The sequence below is a fragment of the Varanus komodoensis genome, unplaced genomic scaffold, assembly GCF_004798865.1.
Source record: "Varanus komodoensis strain SLA01 unplaced genomic scaffold, ASM479886v1 scaffold2, whole genome shotgun sequence".
In the NCBI taxonomy this organism is placed as follows: domain Eukaryota; kingdom Metazoa; phylum Chordata; class Lepidosauria; order Squamata; family Varanidae; genus Varanus; species Varanus komodoensis.
In genome coordinates this window covers 28,268,513-28,288,373 of record NW_025335568.1, presented here as the reverse complement: position 1 = coordinate 28,288,373, position 19,861 = coordinate 28,268,513, and the positions used below count along the sequence as shown (strand labels likewise).

General features: G+C 40.1%; 1 protein-coding gene across 6 annotated transcripts in view; it reads right to left on the bottom strand.

Moving 5' to 3' along the window:
* The window catches only part of KIAA1109 (KIAA1109 ortholog), a 109,488-nt gene extending 102,425 nt beyond the window's left edge, over positions 1 to 7,063 (bottom strand). For all 6 annotated transcript variants that reach the window (XM_044429283.1, XM_044429288.1, XM_044429286.1 and 3 more), the window contains exon 1: positions 6,963 to 7,063. The gene's annotated coding sequence lies outside the window, so the exon portion shown is untranslated. The remainder of the gene's footprint in view (positions 1 to 6,962) is intronic.
* Positions 7,064 to 19,861: the final 12,798 nt, after the last annotated feature.

The following is a 19,861-nucleotide window of genomic DNA, read 5'->3' as shown; positions in this document are numbered from 1 at the left end:
TGTTCTGAGCCATCAGAGAAATCACCATCTATAAGCAGCTCTTCCTTTCACTTGGACACTAAGAGGCCATTGCAGGGTTATTAATTTATCTAATTTCAATATTGTTCTGTCTCAGGGAATAGAGAGGCCCAAGGAAAGGGAGAGAGATCAGGGAATGACCAGTCAGCAGAGGTTTCAGAACACATACAACATTGATCGATTAAGTTTGCCATCGTATATGGGTGTGATTTGCGGAGCCCCAAAATTATTACAATAGTAACATCAAAGATCACTAATCACCATAACAAATATAATGAGATACTAGTGAGAATTACCAAACTGTGACACAGAGACACAAAGTAAGCAAGTGCTGTTGCAAAAATGGTGATGATAGGCTTGCTTAAAACAGGGTTGCCACAAACCTTCAATTTGTAAAAAATGCAATATTTGCAAAGCACAAGAAAACAAGGTATTTCTGTAATGCTGCTCATGAGTGCACCTTTTTTATTTCCTCCTATATACAAATCACACAGAAATGTTACTTATTTATTACACTTATATACTGTTCTAATAGTCCCACAAGATTCTCTAAGCAGTTTACAACACAAGAAATGATAAAACAATATAACAATAAAATAAGTAAAACCAGCACAACAATAGTATAAAAGTGTAAATATAACAGTAAAAATATAGCAAGTGAAAGTTAAAACATGGTGAATTAAAATAATAAAACTGCATAAAAATCTTGTTTAAAACTATCTACAATAAAAATCAGTTACTGAAATGTCTGGAGAATAACACTGTTTTTGCCTGCCGCCTTCATTACAATCTTCCTGCCAACCTTGCAGTTCGAAAGCATACAAATGCAAGAAAAATGTTTTAATAAATAAAGATAAAAATAAAAAAAGATAAAAAGGTACCACTTCAGTGGGAAGGTAACAGTGTTCTGTGCACACCTCAGTGTTTAGTTCATTACAATCTACAAACTACTTTCAGGAGGCTCAAATGGGGCATAATCACTGAAAAGGCCCTTCTTCTATTTGTCATCCTGCTCATCTTCTTGGAGAATGCCCCTTTCAGAAGGGCCTCCTAACCTGATCTTAGGAGTTAGGCAGGCACATGTAGGAGAAGGCAGTCCTTCAGGTGCCCTGGTTCCAAGCCATTTAGGGCTATATATTAAAACAAGCTCTTTAAATTGGGCCCAAATTTCAACTGGTAGCCAATGTAGCTGATATAATATTGGCATGATATTGATATATGGGCACAGGTACTAGCTTACATCAGCAGTCACACCACCCTATTTTGTACCAGTTGACGTTTCCGAACTTAAAAGGCAGCCCCACATAGAGCATGTTACCGTAGACTAACTGAGAGATTACCAGAGCATGGGTAACTGTGGCTAGGCCCTGCCTGTCCAAGTAGGGCCATAGCTGATAAATTAACCATAGCTGAAAGAAAGTGCTCCCAGCACCACTTTCTAGACACAGTCAGCCAGATAGGAGTGGCACCACTGCAAAGCAGTGCCCCCAAAACAGTCCTGTCCAGAAGGACACCATGGTTGATACTCTCAAAAGCTGCTAAGAAGTCCAATAGGGTTGTCTCTCTTGTCTCTTTCCTAATTCAGCCCCTTGGTCCAAGTTTGGCTTCTTTACCACAGGCTCCTTCAGGGTGGCTGGAACCATCCCCTCTCTTTGAGGCATTAACGGCCTCCTGAACCCAGGTGCAAACCCCCCTTGCTAGATCTCTTAACTAGCCAAGATGGGCAAGGATCAAGTAAACAGGTGGTGGAATGGACAGAAACAAGTACCTTGTTTACGTCATCGGGCTGCAGCACTTGTATACCCCACACACACAGGTTTTTGTAATCTACAGATTCTCCTTCCACACACATTATCTTTGTCATAATGACTGGAATTTGGAAAGTGCCCATAAAGCAGAAATGAAATAGTCTGAAGGCCTTCTAGTATCCCCAGTGAACATAAAGATACCAGAACCCATGCAGGCTAGGCAACAGATGGGGTTTAACATGTTTGTCCAGCCTATTACTAAACCATAAAGAAACTACTTCACGGAAATATAGAAACAACTCCTAATCAGCCACATCTAGGTATATATGCAAGTCATCTCATGTATGTAGTTACTTACTTGAAAATAACTGGAATGTACAATGGGACGATAACATAAAAAGATACTTATGAGCTTACTTGCCAGAAGTGTATTTTTAATTTTGCTAAATAATACACCCAGGTTCTTTGGCTAATAAAACCACATAGAAGCTACCTGCAGTTATTTTATACCTTCAGATTAGAAGACCAGTTAATCTTTAGAGGACTGAAATTTACCATGCATTTAACATGATTGTACTGATGAGTTGTAACATCTGAACAGCTGTGCCTTACAGGTCATATGTACCTGCACTGCTTCCTCTTCAGAGCGTTCTTTGGTTAGGTTCTCTGCATGGGATAAGGTCTCTGGCCATTCCCATGGACCATCCTTCCCACTGGTGTTTACATTTTTTTCTGTTGAAAATAATATTGTACTTCCTAACTACTAAAGTTTCTCAGAAGTCCATTCATGCATATTCTATGCTCTGAAACTATTCTAAACCTTCAGTCTGTTGACCTCATTACCATTAGGTGCGATTAGCAGAAAGTAGCACACTTACACAATTTTGTACAAGAAGCTGGAATTCCAGCTGAGTCTAGTTTTAGAATAACTGCACCAAAGAATCAAGCTAAGCCTTCTTTTAATGCTATATTCAGGCTCCTCCTCTGTGTTACAGACCACAGTATTTCTTGGAAGGTTAATATTAAAGATTAATGCAAATACCATATTAAGGAGCATGAAGTAATTCTGAACTACAAGCATGCCTTGAATTTCATGGCAAACAATATAGACAAATATGTTTCAAGGGAAAAGTGCTTCCGAAACCAAGCAAAGCAGACACTTACTAAGATGCAGCTTCAAATAGCAAAATTCTGGAAAAGCAGCCTTATTGTTCTACCACAATTTAAAAAAACCACTCAGAGTTTTCTGGCATCTTAAAGACTGACAAATCTATTGTATCGTACAGTTGCAGTTCCAACATGATCTCATTTATTAGATCAGAAAGTTCGGAGAAGCAACAGGGGAAGTAGTTGCAGGGGCAACCAGTATCTGCATGCCTTCTATCACCACTCTTAGGTTCACTTCTTACTTCTGTTAAAAGCTTACAAAAATCACAGTTGCTCATGAAAGCAGCACCATGAAAGGGTCTGATAATTAGAAAACCTCCCATACACAGCAGGCACAACTGCTAATGCTAATTCCCACATAGCATCATAGCCATCAAACAGCTGAAAGGAAGGAAACAAAGCAAAATGCCATTTGTGACAGAGGAACACAACACCACTTAGCAATGGTACGCCAACCCTGACCTGTGATATCTGGCATATTTATACACTATCATTTCTCAAAGAATTCAACGTGGTTTACATTTTGTAACAACAGTCTAAGAGTCATAATATAAAAGGAAAAAGGAATGTGAAAAGAAAAGAAAAGAAAAGAAAAGAAGGAAAAAGCAGTGTACCCAGGTACCATTCTTTTGTAATGTAAAACAGTGCCTAAATTCAGACAGTTATAACTTAAGCTTGAGCTTTTTGCTTATGCACACAAAGCTTTCTCTCCTCCTTAGGCAGCACACCTTAATGAAATGTTGATGTTTCCAATTAAACCATAGTTCCCCATTTCACTGAAACACGAAACTAAAATTACCAGCCTTAGAAAGGTCATCATCTTAGGCCAACTTCAAACCGTAGTTTAAGATCTCAACTTCTTCCAAAGCTGACAAACATGATTTCCCACTTTGGATCAAATGGTAAGCCATGGTTATTGGGAGGAACTGCCTCAGTCCTCTCTTTGCTGCATAACTTACACCTGCCTTGCACAAATTTCTTTGAATCGCTGTACTTTGCTGGTGTTTCCACCGGCAAGGTTGTACAAGAACAGGTACTCACTATATGGATCAGATGGTTTAATTCACAACATTGTAAATACTTAATCAGTTACTATTAATATATTCCTTCTCCCCTTGTTAAAAAAGGCAACATATGAAAAATACCTGGTTATCTGAAGGAGCATCTCCTTCCCTATGTACCTGCCTGCCCCTTAAGATCTGGATTGGAGTCCTTCTTTGGCATCCCTCTTTGAAACAGATTAGGAAAGATTAGGAGAGTGGCTACCCAGAGAAGCATCTTCTCTGCAGTGGTGACCTGGCTGAGGAACATGCTCCCCAGAGAGGTGCGTCTGGCACCAACACTTTATTCTTTTTGACATCAGGCCAAAACCTTTTTATTTTCCCATTATTTTAAGACTTAATTTTTATTTTAGCCGGGCTTTTATCATAGATATTACACTGTGGCTTTGTTGTTGGACCATCCTGAGACTTAAGTACAGGACAGAGTACAAAAGTTTTAAATAAGTATATAAATAAATAAAGATGACTACTGTGTTGTGTGCTGTACTAATACAGAATTCTAAGTCTATTAGAAAAACTCCTTCTAACTGAAGCAGCTGAGAGACTAGATTCAACACTGACAAAGACTACAAACCACAACTGAAGTGCACAAATTATTTTAGCTCTTAGAATTCATTTGTTATATATCAGCACATGATGGCCTCAGGGTATTTTAACATTGTTCAGTCTTTTCCGATATAAAAGAGTTATGTTTTCGGTGTTTTACAGCCAGTTCATTTGAATGTTTCCTCAAGTCTATTTTATTTTCACACAAGCCAATGGTATTCAAGCGTTTGCATAGTACTTGACATGTACATGTTTTTGTTTGCTTCCTTTTTCCATCAAGAAAACATCAACAGAGCCTAAGTCTGAGGGAAAATGACTGTTTGTTTAGCTGTGGAAGGGGCAGTAGAGGAAACAGGGTGGGTTATCTTGGCAAATATACTGCCTCAAAAGCCAAGATGTATGATGTTTTAAAATCAAAGGTTTTTTCCCATATGATATAATAATGAAATTTTAAAAAGCTCTTCTACTAACAGCAGTTAGAGTTGAAAACTGTAAAACAATCTATTGTCTATTTTGCCAAGTAGTTGTACTTGATACTTGGAAGACATGAATGGATTATCTTGGGTGTTTATACCTCTACTTATATCAAATGTAATATAAATGTGAAATACATACAAATAAGTATTTGCAGCATGAACATCCAAGAGACTTAATTCCACATAAAAATACACAATATTTCAGCCTGGTTGTAGGTTTCTTTCCTCTTATCCCTATTTAACCAACCTGTCATGAGCTTAAGTAAGGGCTTTTCTACATAAGGCATTTATCATGTGTTCATCATTCCCTGTGAACAGTTGTTTGCAGTTGTTTAGGATGGTATCATAATCTTCCAGTTTCACTTCTCTGTCTAACCAGCCCTTTCATTAAGTTTCTCTCATTTCATTTTTTAAGCAAGAAAAATGCTGTACTTCAGTGTTAAATTAAAAGAAAGCACTTCTTTACATGTCCTTCCCCACTATTCCACAGTGTTGCCTTGTGGCTATGTAACAAAAAAGCAGAAAGGAAATTCTCTTTGAATATGCTTGGATTGCAACTCCGCAATGAAACTGAAAGTTGACACAGTAGATTAATAATAAGTGTAAGATTAAAAATGCATCAAGTTTCTATAAGACAACCCTTGTCAGAGCTGAGACATGCAAAATGCAGGTCCATCCCTTGCCCCGACTCACAGGGCAAAAGGAAGAATTAGACAGCAGAAGGCAATATTAATGGGTTATCCAGCAGTTGCAAGGATGCCATCCCATTACTCAGGGAAGTGATCAAAGAAAATGTGCTTTTTTCACCTACAATACACCTTTTATTTTGATTGAAAATAATAAAGAAGGCAGAGCTGCAGTAACACATTAATGTATTTTGTATCCCCTGAAATTAAATACCCTACTTAAAATGTACTACACTAGGGAAGTCCCTAAAGCTGGGAATGATTGAAGGCAAAAGAAGGATATGACAGAGGTTGAGGTGGCTAGATGGGGTCACTGGGGTGGTTGATGTGGGCTTGGGTGGACTCTGAGGGTTGGTGGAGGACAGGAGAACCTGGAAGAATGTTGTCCATGGGGTCATGAAGGATTGGACACGGCACAGCGACTAAACATAAAACTGTGGGTTGGATACAAGCTTCTAAACTGGACAGGTGCAGAAGCGGAGGCACAAACAACATGAGAACAATGACTGGGTGATTCTGTATTTTGTGTACACAAGATTGGGTTAAAGACTCTTAGATGATAAGACCCTTTTACTTTCATTTGTACACTAACTTTCGTTTCACTGTAAGAAGCACAGAAGATGATGGGAAGAACTACATGCACCTATTCCAAATTTTATATCACGAACAGGAGATACAGTTGTCCATTTCACATCTAATGTGCGGTCGGCACTCAGGACATCACTCAGCCTTGAAACTCACGCGGCGACTTGGGCCAGTTACTCACTCGTGGCTTAGTCCACCTCACATGGTTATTGTGATAAGGGTTATGTAAGCCCCCTTGGGTTCCTTGCAGGAAAACAGGCGGGACAAAAATGGATAAAATAAATAATCAGAACTAAACAAACGTGGAGCAGCGCCTCCAGAGAAAGGCAAAGAGGGAGCCCCACGAAAGGCGCCACTTCAGCCGAAGATATGGGACGAGTAGCTTTGGGTCACTGGCCCTTTGGACATCATTGCTTAACTGGCCATTAAAAACGTGTCTCCCTTCTGGACAGGAAAGCACGGGAATACCGCCCTGCGCTCGGCAACCGGAGAGCACCAGGCGCCGCTTCTGTGGTGCCTTCCTCATTACGAGAAGGACTTTACCTGACGGAACAGGCCTACCTGCCTCTATTCCTTGAGGAAAACCTGCCTGGTGGGCAGCTGTGACCAGCGACCCACCCTCCCGAAATGGGCAGCCCCCGCGAGATAAAAACCCCTCCGCCTCTCCCCACTTACCCCATTGTCCAGTATTTACATCCAACCCCTTCTCCGCTTCTGTACTACGAACCCGGAAACTGGCACCGCCTCCAATTCTACAGCTTGCCGCAAACACCGGTAGGACCCACCCAGTCCTAACCTCAAATGCATTCTACCAATCATGAGGCGCTACCGGTACTCTCCAACCAATGGAAAGGAATCTTAGCCGGAAAAAAAAAAGGAGGCTGGGCAGGAAAAAAAAGGTATCTGGCCAATGGGGAACAAAAAAATTCTCAAGTGACGCCTCCGCGGAGCGTATAGACAAATAAAGGTTAGACTTGTGCATACCTCCAAGATGCCGGACGGAAAACGGCTTTCTATATTAAGCTTTTGCTAAAGTAGAAAAATGCAATGAGTCTGGAACTCAAAGCAGTGCTACAGAACAATTAATTTCGGTTTGAAGGTGCGGCGGGGAAGCAGATTAAGGCAACTGCTGCAAATAAGGGTGTAATATTTATATAGCTTAAGACTTTTTTAATGAAAAAGCCAAACCAGTGAAAGTGACAAGAAGGGATGGCGTGTTTATGTTACTGCAGTAATAACGCACTATAGACGCAATCGTATGCAAGTTTAGACGGAAAATAGGGCCTACAACATAACTATCTGGGAGTTGTATGCTTCCTCCCCCCCCCTTTTTTTTTTCTTTTGCTGGTCTAATCATGCATAGGATTGCTTCTCATTAGTATTTGACAGTCAAAAGTGTTGAGCTTCAATTTTGAAAGGAAATGCTGACTGGAGATATGCAAAGTAGATTACAGAAGCAGTGCTGGGAGAACGGATTGTATCCAATATGAAGTTCTACTTACTGCAATGTATGCGGTTTAAACGGGATTAACATTAGATGCAAGCCAATTAAGCCTCCCTCTTGAGGCTGGTTTTACGGTCAAAAATACCCCACACCCCACCTGTTTTCTTACACATTGGAATCTTCCAATTGCCTCTACAAAGCGTACATGCGTACGTGATAACGGTATGAAAGGTGTGGTTTGTGTGATCAGAAAGGACCAGTAGCTCAGTGAGAAAGTAAATCCCCTCATTCCCCCAATAGCGCCCCCACCACAGTATGCTCGGCTACATTGCAGGATTGTCATATGCTGCTCTGAGTCTCAACACTGCCTCTTAAATTAGTAATTGGGCTAATAATAGGGCAGTGGTAAGCCTTCTTCTCTCAGCCAGAGCACACTTAACCTGCAAGATGAAATAATAGTAATAATGGGCTGTGTTCATTAGCCAAAATAAATAAATAAAATTCTTAAAAGGTTTTGAAACAACACCACAGTAATTAATTTTTTTACCTACTGTTAGCATGAACTCCTGTTTTTATGTCTATCTTTTGTTTGGTGGAACAGCATGCTACTGCCTAACCACAGCTAAATGAAAAGCATGATTTTTTTTTCAATTTATTCCTTCCTTTGGGCATATGCATACCCCATTGAAAGAAAATCCGTTGTCAAAAGGAACCATAAAGTATAATTTCTAATCAGTCGTATGTCTACTTACATATAAGCTTATAATGAAAAATTTATGCTATGAAGAAGGAGAAGAAAATTTACTTATACATACAGATGCATGTATGTGCTTTTATGCTTGAATAGAGGCAAGAAAAAATGAGGCATAAAGGGCACACCACCTCCTATCATGATGGGGCTGGAGCAGTGATTCAATTTTTTACTGATACCAAATAGATGTGTCAATAAATTGGATTACATGGAAGAAAATGAAATCCACCCACAGGCAGCAGTGGAGCTGGAATGCAAGCAAGGAAGTCATTTCAGCAAAGCAGTCAAAGGTATGAGAATTCTTAGAAAACTACCTGGGTTCCCCAAACCACTTCAGTGGACCTAACTTTCCAATATTACTGGAGGATCAAGGACAGTTTTCCCCAACCTGGTGCTTTCCAGTTGTTTTGGGCTAACTTGTGTCAGCCACAGCCAGAATGGCAGTGGTTAGGAATGCTGAGAACTATTCTTCAAAAATTCAGCAAATGGAGAGAATTGCACTATTCATAAAGCAGACATGGAGAACTAAGATCATCTTCAGAGGCTCTTCTGGTTCCCTCACCAAATGGAGTGAGTAACTTCTAAGAAGAGAGATTTTCCAGCTGTCTGCAGCCTTGTCCTCATTTGATGGAAAAGACAAATGAAGTTTGGTGGTATCTGCACACTGGTGACATCTCAATTGTCCAGATGACCTCTCCCAGCAGTTTCATGTAAATTTTAAACAGGCATGGGAAAAGTCTAGTACCCTACAGAACCTCAAAATATTATTGCCAAAGTAATGGTTTCCTGGAAGCACTTTCCAGAATTGCTTGTTCTTTGGAACAGAAACGCTGCCAAGTGCTGCCTTCATACACAACCCAGAAAGGCTCTCTAGATGGATATCATAGTTGATGGAATGAAAAGCCTTGGCATTCTCTTTCAACATGGTCATTCCATTGAATGATTGTTTCTTTCCCAAAGCAAGGCCTGAAACCAGCTTTAAACAATCCTAAAAACAATTTCTGTAAAGAATAGTTGCAACTGACTTGTCCTGCCACCCTCTCTCAAGCACCTTTCCTAGGAAAGGAACATTTGTCAGTGCTCTGGAATCTTCAGGGTCCACACTAACTTTATTCAGGGGTGATTAGATTATTGTTTATTTCAGAGAAGTACCTTCACCCCCTTTTCCCAAGGAGGTATTCAGAATCTCCTGTCCCAGCCAAACACCCCACTCTGCTAGATCTTTGCAAAATTTAATAAGCCATAAAGGGAAAGAGTTAAGCATACAGATGATTGACCACATCTAACCAAGCATTGATGGGATCAACAACTGCAAATCAACAAAAGAGCAGACAATGCTGTGGGTATCTTCACTGACAACTCTATAGTAAACATGTTAAGTCATGAAGAACATGAAAGGATTTACCTAGGCAGTATTTTGAAAATGCATCACATCGTGCTACTAAGGGTTCTGTCACATCTCATGGGCCCAACCTGCAAAAGGAACCACAGCACCCCTAGTGCTTGGCTGCAAGCTAACTAGATGCGTAGATGTGAAGGCGTGCGTCTGTGCGTGTAGGGAGGCAGTGCGGGCATAGTGAACAGTAGGGCACCTGCATCCAGCAGCCAGAAGCATGCTAGCATGGGGTGGGGTTGGGGGACAGTATGTGGGCAGCACAGCTCATGCACCAACAGATGAGGCTGCTAATTTATTAACACCTGACATGTGTTTGTATCTGGCACAGCCACTCCTTCCTTGCACCCAAGTTCCTACGATGCCGCAGACCTAAAGGCAGTGTGGTTCTTGTGGGAAAGTCTGGCGGTGGGGCTGGGTGGAGAGGGATGAGGGGCAGTGTCAGATGAGGCCTCTCACAGCATGCCCTGGCACAGGGGGAAGGGTGCCAGGGTGAGCTGCCTCCATGCGTGCCAGTGGGGGAAGGGGCTTTTGAGGGTGGGGGTGCCCAGCAAAGGGCAAGGCTTGCTGCAGCCATGGCAGGGGAGGGCACAGTCTGCCCAGGCTGGTTTTCTGCCTGTGTCTGCCTCTGTGTAGGGGGTTATGTTTGGTAGGGCAAGGGGAGGGTTGTATTATTGCAACTGGCTCCTTCAAAATGGCATTAGGAATAATTTCATTGAAAGGGAGGGTATAAACCTTCAAAATAAGCAAGCAGACATTTACTGTTAGCATCCAGCCATTAGGATCAGAAGTGCCAAATGTGTTCTCCTTAAACCCATTTGGCCTCAGTAAAGGCGGCTGTTGCGATAAAACACAATAGATGGTACTCAGCTCCATTACAATAATCAAGAGGTTTAAAATGGACTCTAATGGAGTTTGACTTTTAAATAATTGTAAGTAATTAACAGAGATCTCCAAAAAAAATCTTATAAAAGCTCTAGAAGTGATAATCTACTCAGCAAGTTGTAACTATATTTAATGAAGTAATAAGTCTAATTTCCTGTGAATGGAAGCTTGATGGTGACAACAACCACACACAAAGCAGTTGCCCTTTTAAAAGTCAATCCCCAAGTAAATTTCTAATGCTGCAGACCTGTAACTGCTAGATGCTGTCAGATAGCTACAGGAAAATTCGGAGCCCCAACTCCAACCTGGAAAAGTACTCTGAGTTCAGGACTCTTCTGGAAATATTGCTGGGACTCTGAATTTGGAGAGCCCTCCATCTGCCCACGCAGCTGGTGCCCACGCATCTGCCCATGCAGTTCTTTCCATTGATAGCTGCAATTCCAGTGTTAGCAATGGGAGTCAGGAGCAGGTGCCAAGGGGTGTGAGGGGAAGGCTTTGCCAGCAAACAAGGAATCCCAGTGGTGCCTCAGCTCATCCCCCTCCTCATGAACACCTCGTCAGCTAAAATTGTCTGTCTAAACGTTCTGAAAGGCAAGGGAAACATGGAGGAAATCCCTGCCTCCATGTTCCTCCCACACTCGATTGGATGGCTGCAATCCTCTGAGTTTTGAGGGCTACAGGCAGCCACTTGGATAGTGCTACTCTTCACAACAGCTATCACAATGTCTTCACACGGCTAGCCAGACAAGAATCACCATAAAGAACTATCATACATACTGAAGCAGTTTGCCAAGCCTTGTTGACTTCTGTGGGTGCCCTTGATATGAAATGTTTAGGTGATTTCATAGGTAATGTAGGTAGAACATTTAAACCTCACATGTGTGAGCCAGATCAAACATTATAGGTAGTCCTTACATATGTGCAAAGACAGAGTTGTGCAGAGGAATGTTTTGACATTGCTCTTCCAACCTTTTCTTTCCTTCTGGAGATGTGCTCACCTATGCATTAAGAAGAGGAAACACTAGCGTTTATAAATGCAAAGAATTAGGAAGCAGTTTAGCCACACTGTGTTACTGTCTTTGCCATTAACAGTGTTTCTCTATTAGACTGTGAGTTCTGTAAAAGATAACTATCTTGGCATTGCTTTGGTCTCCTGCATCTCATTGTGAACAATGAGATAAGTGAAGAATTCTTGATTCTTTGCTTTGACATCCCAGTAAAGAGCTCCATGGGTTGTATTAAGAATCTGAAAGATTTAAGAGTCTATGAGCTTATATTTTAAGATAACAAAGCCTGAGGCCTTTATAATCTTGTATTATTGCACACTTCACCCTCTTTTGTGTTCTCACTTTCTTTCGTCTTAATTGTTACAATTCTGTTCAATGTTTTCTGTATATGAAGGTGCAGAGTATGACAATCCTCATCTATTTAAGGAAGAGTTTGACACATTAAGCTGTACAGTGAATTAATGTTCATTTATTATTTTATCTAAAACTTTAAAAAACTCATTAGAGTATGGATTAAGAAACAGTTAGCCCAGCAATCTGGACAATGCTCCATTTGTGCACAGATTTCTTGCTAAATCTTGCACAGTGGATCTGAAATCACAGGATACTAATTCATCAGAGTTGGGCCTCATAGGTATTACAGTCTCCAGACCATCTTGAAATAGATGTGATAAGGGTTCTATAATGAAAGAGCCAAAAAAAGGAAATCTGTTTCTATCTATATCTTTTTTCTCTTGAGGGTAGGAAAGAGACAGAGGAAGAAAAATCAATATAAAGTAATAGCTTTTAGGATGTTGTTGTTCAGTACATATAGCATCCTAGAGACTAAACCTGGCTCTTGTGGATTATCCAGTCAATTTCACAAATCTCAGTGGAGCTGTCATCACTGTCACATAACTCAAAGCAAACCTTTAATCAAGTAAGAGTAGTATGGACTCCGGGTGTATAGCACAGCAAACACTGCTAAAATGAATGGACTTTGAGTGGGATCTCTGCTTATTGAGACTGCACAGACTTAAAGAAGAGAACAACTCTAGAACCTACTTCTACCACCAGAGATTAACTGCCCAGCCACAGAAGGTACATAGCACATCAATGCATTTACACTGGTGTCTCTCTGCTTAAGAAACATATTTTCCCAGTATGCTCCCCAGCACTGGTACTCTAGTTTTGCTGTCTCTCAGAAGTATAGATTAAAATTCATCTATGCTACAGATGTACATTTATTCCCTATCCTCCTCTGGTGCAGCCATCATATAACGCAAATTGAAAAAGCTGTTAGTTTTACTACGGTTGATCTAAACAAGCCAGAATCAGAATCCAGTTTAATCTTAGCTTGTTCAGATAAAACACAGTTTAAACTAACCATACTTTGTCCCAGTTCGGATGATATGAGAAACCACAATTAGATTAAAATGGAAGTGAATGTTTTCAGTCTTCTCACAGCCATTCTAGAGAGCCTGTAACCAAAATTCTTGTTCCCATAGCAGTGTACGAGCAGTGTAAGCTCGTACTATAGCTTAGTATTACATCTGCTCACAACTAATATGTATATACTCTATATAACATGGATTAAATTCTTGTTGTCTCAATAACGGTTTTTGCTACCCCTTTCTTTCCTCCAAACTAGACATGGCTGTTTACAGGCTGTTTGCTTAGGCCTAAGAATAGTTTTATCATATTATGCCCACCTAAATCCAGTACTGCATTTTGGAGCCAAACCTCTGTTAGAAGCACTGTCCAGTTGAACACCAAACCCAAGATCAAGTCCAATCCAAGATCAACGTAACCTTGATGCTACTTCTGCCTCACAAATGCTGTAAGTTCAGCTATGGAATCCTGGGAGATGCTGGGAGTTATAGCACTTTTTGGTAGTTTTAGACAAAAGAGCAGGAGAAAAAAGATACTTCTTTAACTTTCAAAGTGATCAGTAGGATTTAAATGACTGCACTGAGCTCCTTGCTCTGAAATAAAAAAAAATGTATCTTATTTGACATAGCAATAATGGGTTTATTATTGTTACTATCATCTGATTACACACAAGGGATGTCTTTCATCCTTTCCTGAATCACTTTGTATCTTTTCAGCTGCAAATATTAATATGTTCAGGTAAGTCAAGTACTGCTGTTCTGCAAACCAGTTCTTTAACAGGTAATTTTATTTATTTATTTATTTAGAAAATTTCTATGCCGCCCCATTTGCCGAAGCTTCGGGGCGGCTCACAACATAAATCAATTAAAATAATATAATTTAACAATATAAAACAGTAATTATCTCTGCCTAGATTTTACCCATGGTGACATGTTTAAACATCTTTTAGCTGACTCCTTTACACATTTTTTTCACATATTTTTAATGCTGTCTTTAAATGCTCCTTCAACATTATTCTGCAAGAAAGAAGACCAGTGAGGCATCAAAACATTTTTGTTGTTGTTGTTTATGTGTGTGTTTATTTGGTGGAACATACATTTTGTCAAATGTCAGAAACCTTTATCCATTCATACTCTGTACTCTGTGAATGCCAACTCCAAGGGAGAGCATTGGAAGGCCTACTCAGTGGTGGCTCACCAAACTATGGAACGTTTGGACCTCTCCATTGAGGCCCACCTAGCACAAGTGAAGAGAGACAAAATCACAGAATAGTAGAGTTGGAACAGGGCCTAACAGGCCATCAGGTCCAACCTCCTGCTAGTGCAGTACATCAAATTACACAACCTCACTCAGATGTATGTCCAATTGCATCTTGAATGCCTCTAGTGTGGAAGAGCCCAAAACCAACTGAGGTAATTGGTGCCATTGTTGTACTGTTCTAACATTCAGGACATTTTTCTTGATATCTAGCCTGCATCTGGTTTCAGTCCATTATGCCATGTCTCAGCAGATGCTGGTATGATTGAGAAGTGAACTTGTCCTTCCTCTCTGTGACAACCTTTCAAATATTCATTCAAGAGTTTAAGGGGAATACACATCCCAGATGTTTAACAAGTCTACACTGTAACGTGTTGTTTTAGCTATTTTTTAATTTGTTTATTTTTTGTATTTTGGAAACATGTTATGGTATTTTAGTCTATTGTTTTATGCACTGTTGTAAACCACTCAGAGAGCTTCAGCTACTGTACAGTATAGAAATAAAGAAATACCTTTTTCATTTTTGATAACAGCCTTCCTCTAGTGAAATAGCAGAAAGCATGAAGTACACTATATAGTATACTGTCCATTTTACTAACTAGTGTGCTAGCATTAACAAACTGATATATTATTTGAACAGATTCCATGATCTATCCATACAAGCAGGGTTAATATCTGTGTATCATAGGAACACTTGCTTCTTGTTGATCAAAAAATTTTAGCAAAGAGAATTTGAAACTAGAAGATATCAATGCAATATTGAAATATCAAGCATATTGCCCAACCAATCATGATAACATTAATGCGCTTGAGATTTTGTGTTTTATGTTGAACCTACCACAGATATAGTGTATGGTAGAATCTAACTGAATCTGAGGTTAATAAATCTGATGGATTCAGCTCCTTCCAAGAATGGATGTCTTGACTCCCAGCTCTTGGACCTGTTAATATGCAGTAGAAGAGTTTGTTCATGGTGAGGAACAGGCTACTTCCACAAGCCACTCAGAACCTTATTTAGGACTTTCCTGGTCAGAAGACTCAGCTGTGTAATGATCCCCAGCCAAACCTCCATCTCTCATGCTCAGGGTTTCAGGTGACAAATACAGGTGAGGTCCAGACCAGTTAATTTCTCTATAAGGAACAAAGCTGGACACAGATTGGATCTTGTCATCTATTGTTCTAGTCAAAGAGAGTTTCAGCTAGCATGGCCCACTTGAAGCTATTCACATTTCTGCCTTGACTGTCATCAGGTGAAGATAAGTGCATTGGTTCTTTTCTGTCTGAGTTCAAGGGATAAGAAACTCCAGAGAAAGATGTTAATGCTTTCCACAAATGTTATTCTTTTCTATCTTCAAAATTCTTTCAGCTGAAATCAATTCTTTTCTATACGCATTGAGAAAAATGAGCTTTCCTGGCCAAAGAAAGAATTTTGGAAAACATTTAAATATAGCATTTGACTATGTATGAGTTATTCATTGTATCTCCAGTATCCTACTTTAACATTTTTGAAGTGTAAAACTTGGCAAGGTCAGATACTGCTTTTCTGAATATAAACAACATTATATATAATCATACAATGGAACAAATTCTGTGAAGCTGCATTTTAGGCTGCTTTATATACTTGGCAACAATCATTGTTATCTAGCTTAGTGGTTTTTAAGCTTTTGCCTGTGTGACCCCATTCTGAAACTGAATGTTTCCCATGACCCCTGTCATGAACAAAGAGTTTTGCATTCTCCAAAAGCAGAGAGATCACATAAACGACACGATGTCTTAGATCTTTTGGTGGCTTGTAGTCATGGTGCAAGCTCATCTACTGGGTCATAGGCTCATGTCAAAGTTGAGACCATTAAGCAGACTAATTAAATGAACAATGTTAGGTTTCTATCTGAAACCCACCATGCACTATTGGCTAAATTCTTGCACAGAGGCAGAGAAATAGATGAGTGGAGATATTCGAAAGGTGAGACAACAGACCTCCTAATTCATATTGCTTTGGACATTAATTGATCTTTCTTCTCTCCTTCAGTTTTAATATCTTGTCAACTATATTTGCTGTGCCCTGACCACTTATATAAAAGTTTTCATCTGTTTAGAAAAGAGGGGGGAAATTTTTATATGTAACTACTGAAACTACACAAATACCCAGGAAAAACATAGAGTAAGCAGGGTTTTACAAGCTGTTTTGTCTCCTGACCCCTAATTAACAGTCAAAATTCATAAAAACATTAGTCATTAGGCTAATTGGCACTTAAGTGCCTGTCCAAATCATAATGTAATAATCTTCTGTTCATCCAATACACACTCAAGGATTCCTCCATTTCTTAAATGATTGTTAACAAAATTAGATGTTTACCAGTAGAATAAGGTATGGTGCAACAAGGTGTTTACATGCAAGCAGATTCTACAAGTTCTAATCTACAGGCAGTTAAGTGAAATAAGAGAGAACCAGAGCAGTATAGTGGTTGCAGTGATAAATTAGGATGCTGAGGTGGGGTGGGGGGGGCACGGTAGGTAAGGGCTCAGTCTTATGGTGAAGGCCGTAACCCCTCAGCTTGGTTTATGGTCATCCACTGCAAAGAAAGAGGAGTGGCAGAGGCAATCTTTGTGCTTCCATTCTCCTACTCTGTGTTTTCTGCTAGATGGACTATTTTGCCTGTTAGTTGGAGTGTCTCAGAACAGGAGGGAAGGAGGCTTGAAAAACGCCAGGATAACTTGTATCTTGGGCTCTCCAGTATTCTTTTCCTGTCCCTGGAAACTCCCTCTTTTCCCCTTCTCCAAGGTTGCTTTCCCCTTCTCCAAGAGCAACTAGCACAGCTTTTTCCAAGCTGGCTGCAAGAGAGAGGGAACAGAGCTCCAATTCCCAGCTTAGATCTGGGAATCTGAACTATTCTATGGCCCATCAAATGCTGTATAGGGAATGTAAGCATGCTCCCTAAGTAACTAATCTATTTATATCCTACTGTTAACTTTTATCCCAGCTGTTTTAAAATACCTGGGATAAAATCCCCACTATCCAAAATGTATTAGGTGACCTTGGGATAGTCACTCTCACCCTGTCCTGCCACATAGGGTTGTTGTGGGAGGGATCACTATACTAACTTGAGCTCCTTGAAATAAAATGATTCCCAATATCATGGATTCAAAATATCTTTTTTTTTTTTAAGTAAGACATAAGCTTATGCAGGTGAATAACTTTTCCCCAACTGTTTGCCTAAGGTGAGTAGACTAATAATTAAGTGCCAGTGCACCCACCTAAAGTTTTATTAAGAGGAATGGGAGAGAGGGGGCGCCCTTGGTGATTGATCACACTGCACTGGACCGTTTCAGCTTGAAGTACTGGGGTGGCCAGAGAACAGCTTGGCATGATTGCTGCTGCATTTATGCTGTTGGTTTATGCAGTGCTAGGCCATGCTAAACATTTCCTTTTAGCTATATAAATCTTGATCCATGGGGTTGTTTTCCCCATCTTTGGATGAAGTAAGATAGCAGCCTGACACACATACAAAACAGAATGTTCTTCCATCCAAAAGCTTACAGATCTTTAGGTTCCTGGTCAGTATGCTAATGTGGATTATCCCAGAAGCAGAAGTAACAGCAACAGGAAAAAGTAAACAGCCCAGAAATACATTGCTAGAAGAAAAACGTAACCAAAACAAAGGCAACTTTTAAAGTCCTTAGTCTTCAAGCTGAGAGTTTGAAATGTTCATCATTTCATACGGTAAGAACACTGTCGAGCTCCTAGAATTTGATGTTCTCTTTCTGAATCACATTTGCCTTACTAATGAGTAATAGGGGCAGGGCCTGTTTTTAATTTTGATTGCTTGTACCTTTTGAAGTTTTACAAAGATGGGACTGTATGACAGCAAATTAAAGCCAGTTATCTTACCACCAATTTCTGAGGATTTCGATAGAGCACCCCTAGAGACCAGCGGTTCATTAAAAGCTTATCAGAGGGGGGTCTTCAACTTGATGATCACCGATGGCAGGCACATTTCCGCAGAAGACAGCTTGCTCCTGTCCATTCATCTTTCCTTGCAATCTGCAACTGCTAGAGAGTTTTGGGGAAGATTAAGGCATATGCTGTCTTTCAGCGGAGCAGCACTGAAGCTCAACAAACCTGCGTGAACCAAACTTGCATCCTTTGATCTGCACATGAAGCCACTGCAGTGCCCTGGGGGTTCGTGACAGACAAGGACTGTCAACAAAACGTTGCTTTGTGGAGTGCTCCTGAACTGAGCACTCCGTTCCATTCCCCCTCCCACTCAGTTTTCCATGCCCATTATGCATGCTGAGTTTTTGCTGGCTGTTTTTCGTTTCCCATCTCCTTAGGGATTTTTTTCTAAAGTTTGTTTTATATCTCTACAAACCTTGGCATTCCCCCCAGCCTGCTAATACATGGATGGTGCCACCCTGTCTACTTAAGGACCAAAACTCAGAGAATAGAGATGATTTTTAGCGTATATTATGATATGCATAGATACCTTGGGATAAATAATCAGTTTCCTTGTTACAGGGCATCCCTTTTCTTGGGTAATCCACCTCACTATTAAATATGTCACAGAATAATCATGATTGGATCTTCTACCCTCTAGACCACAAAGGTAAGTCCTGTCTCACTAATCTTTTAGAGTTCTTTGAAAGTGTCAATAAACATGTCAGCAAGGGTAATCCAAAAGAAATTGTTTACTTGGACTTCCAAAGGCCTTTGACAAAGTCTCTCACCAAACGCTCATGAGCAAACTTAGCAGTCACAGAATAAAAGGAGAGGTCCTCTTATGGATCAATGGCTGACTAAAGAACAGAAAGTAGAGAGTGGGAATAAATGGTAATTTATTGGAGGGATGTAACTAGTAGGGTCTCACAGGGTTGGTATTAGGATCAATAAATGTTTATAAATGTTCTGGAATTAGAAATAAGCAGTGAAGTGGCCACGTTTGCTGATGACACCAAACTATTTAGGCTGGTTAAAAAGAAAAAGGGATTGTGAGGCATTCCAAAGGGATCACTCAAAACTGGGAGAATGGGCATCAAAATAGCAAACATTTAATATAAGAAAGTATGAAGTAATGCATGCTGCAGCAAACAAATTCCCGACTTAAAGTATAAACTGAAAGAAACTGAGGTAGTGGTGAGTAACCAAGACAGAGATCTTGGGGTTCTGGTGGACAGCACAATGAATATGCAAACCAAATGCATAGCTGTTGTGAAAAATGCAAACTCCATGTTAGATGTAATTAGGAAAGTAATCAAAAAAACTGTCAATATAATACTGCCCTTCCACAAATCTATGGTATGACCACACTTAGAACAGAGTTGGGAAAAGTGCAGAAAAGAGCAACTAAAATGATCAGAGGGTGGAGCAACCTACCTGTGATTAAATATTTAGCATATAAAAATCACAAGTAAGGGGATACATGCTGAAGAAGCAGATAATCATGCATAGTATGGAGAAAGTGGACATGG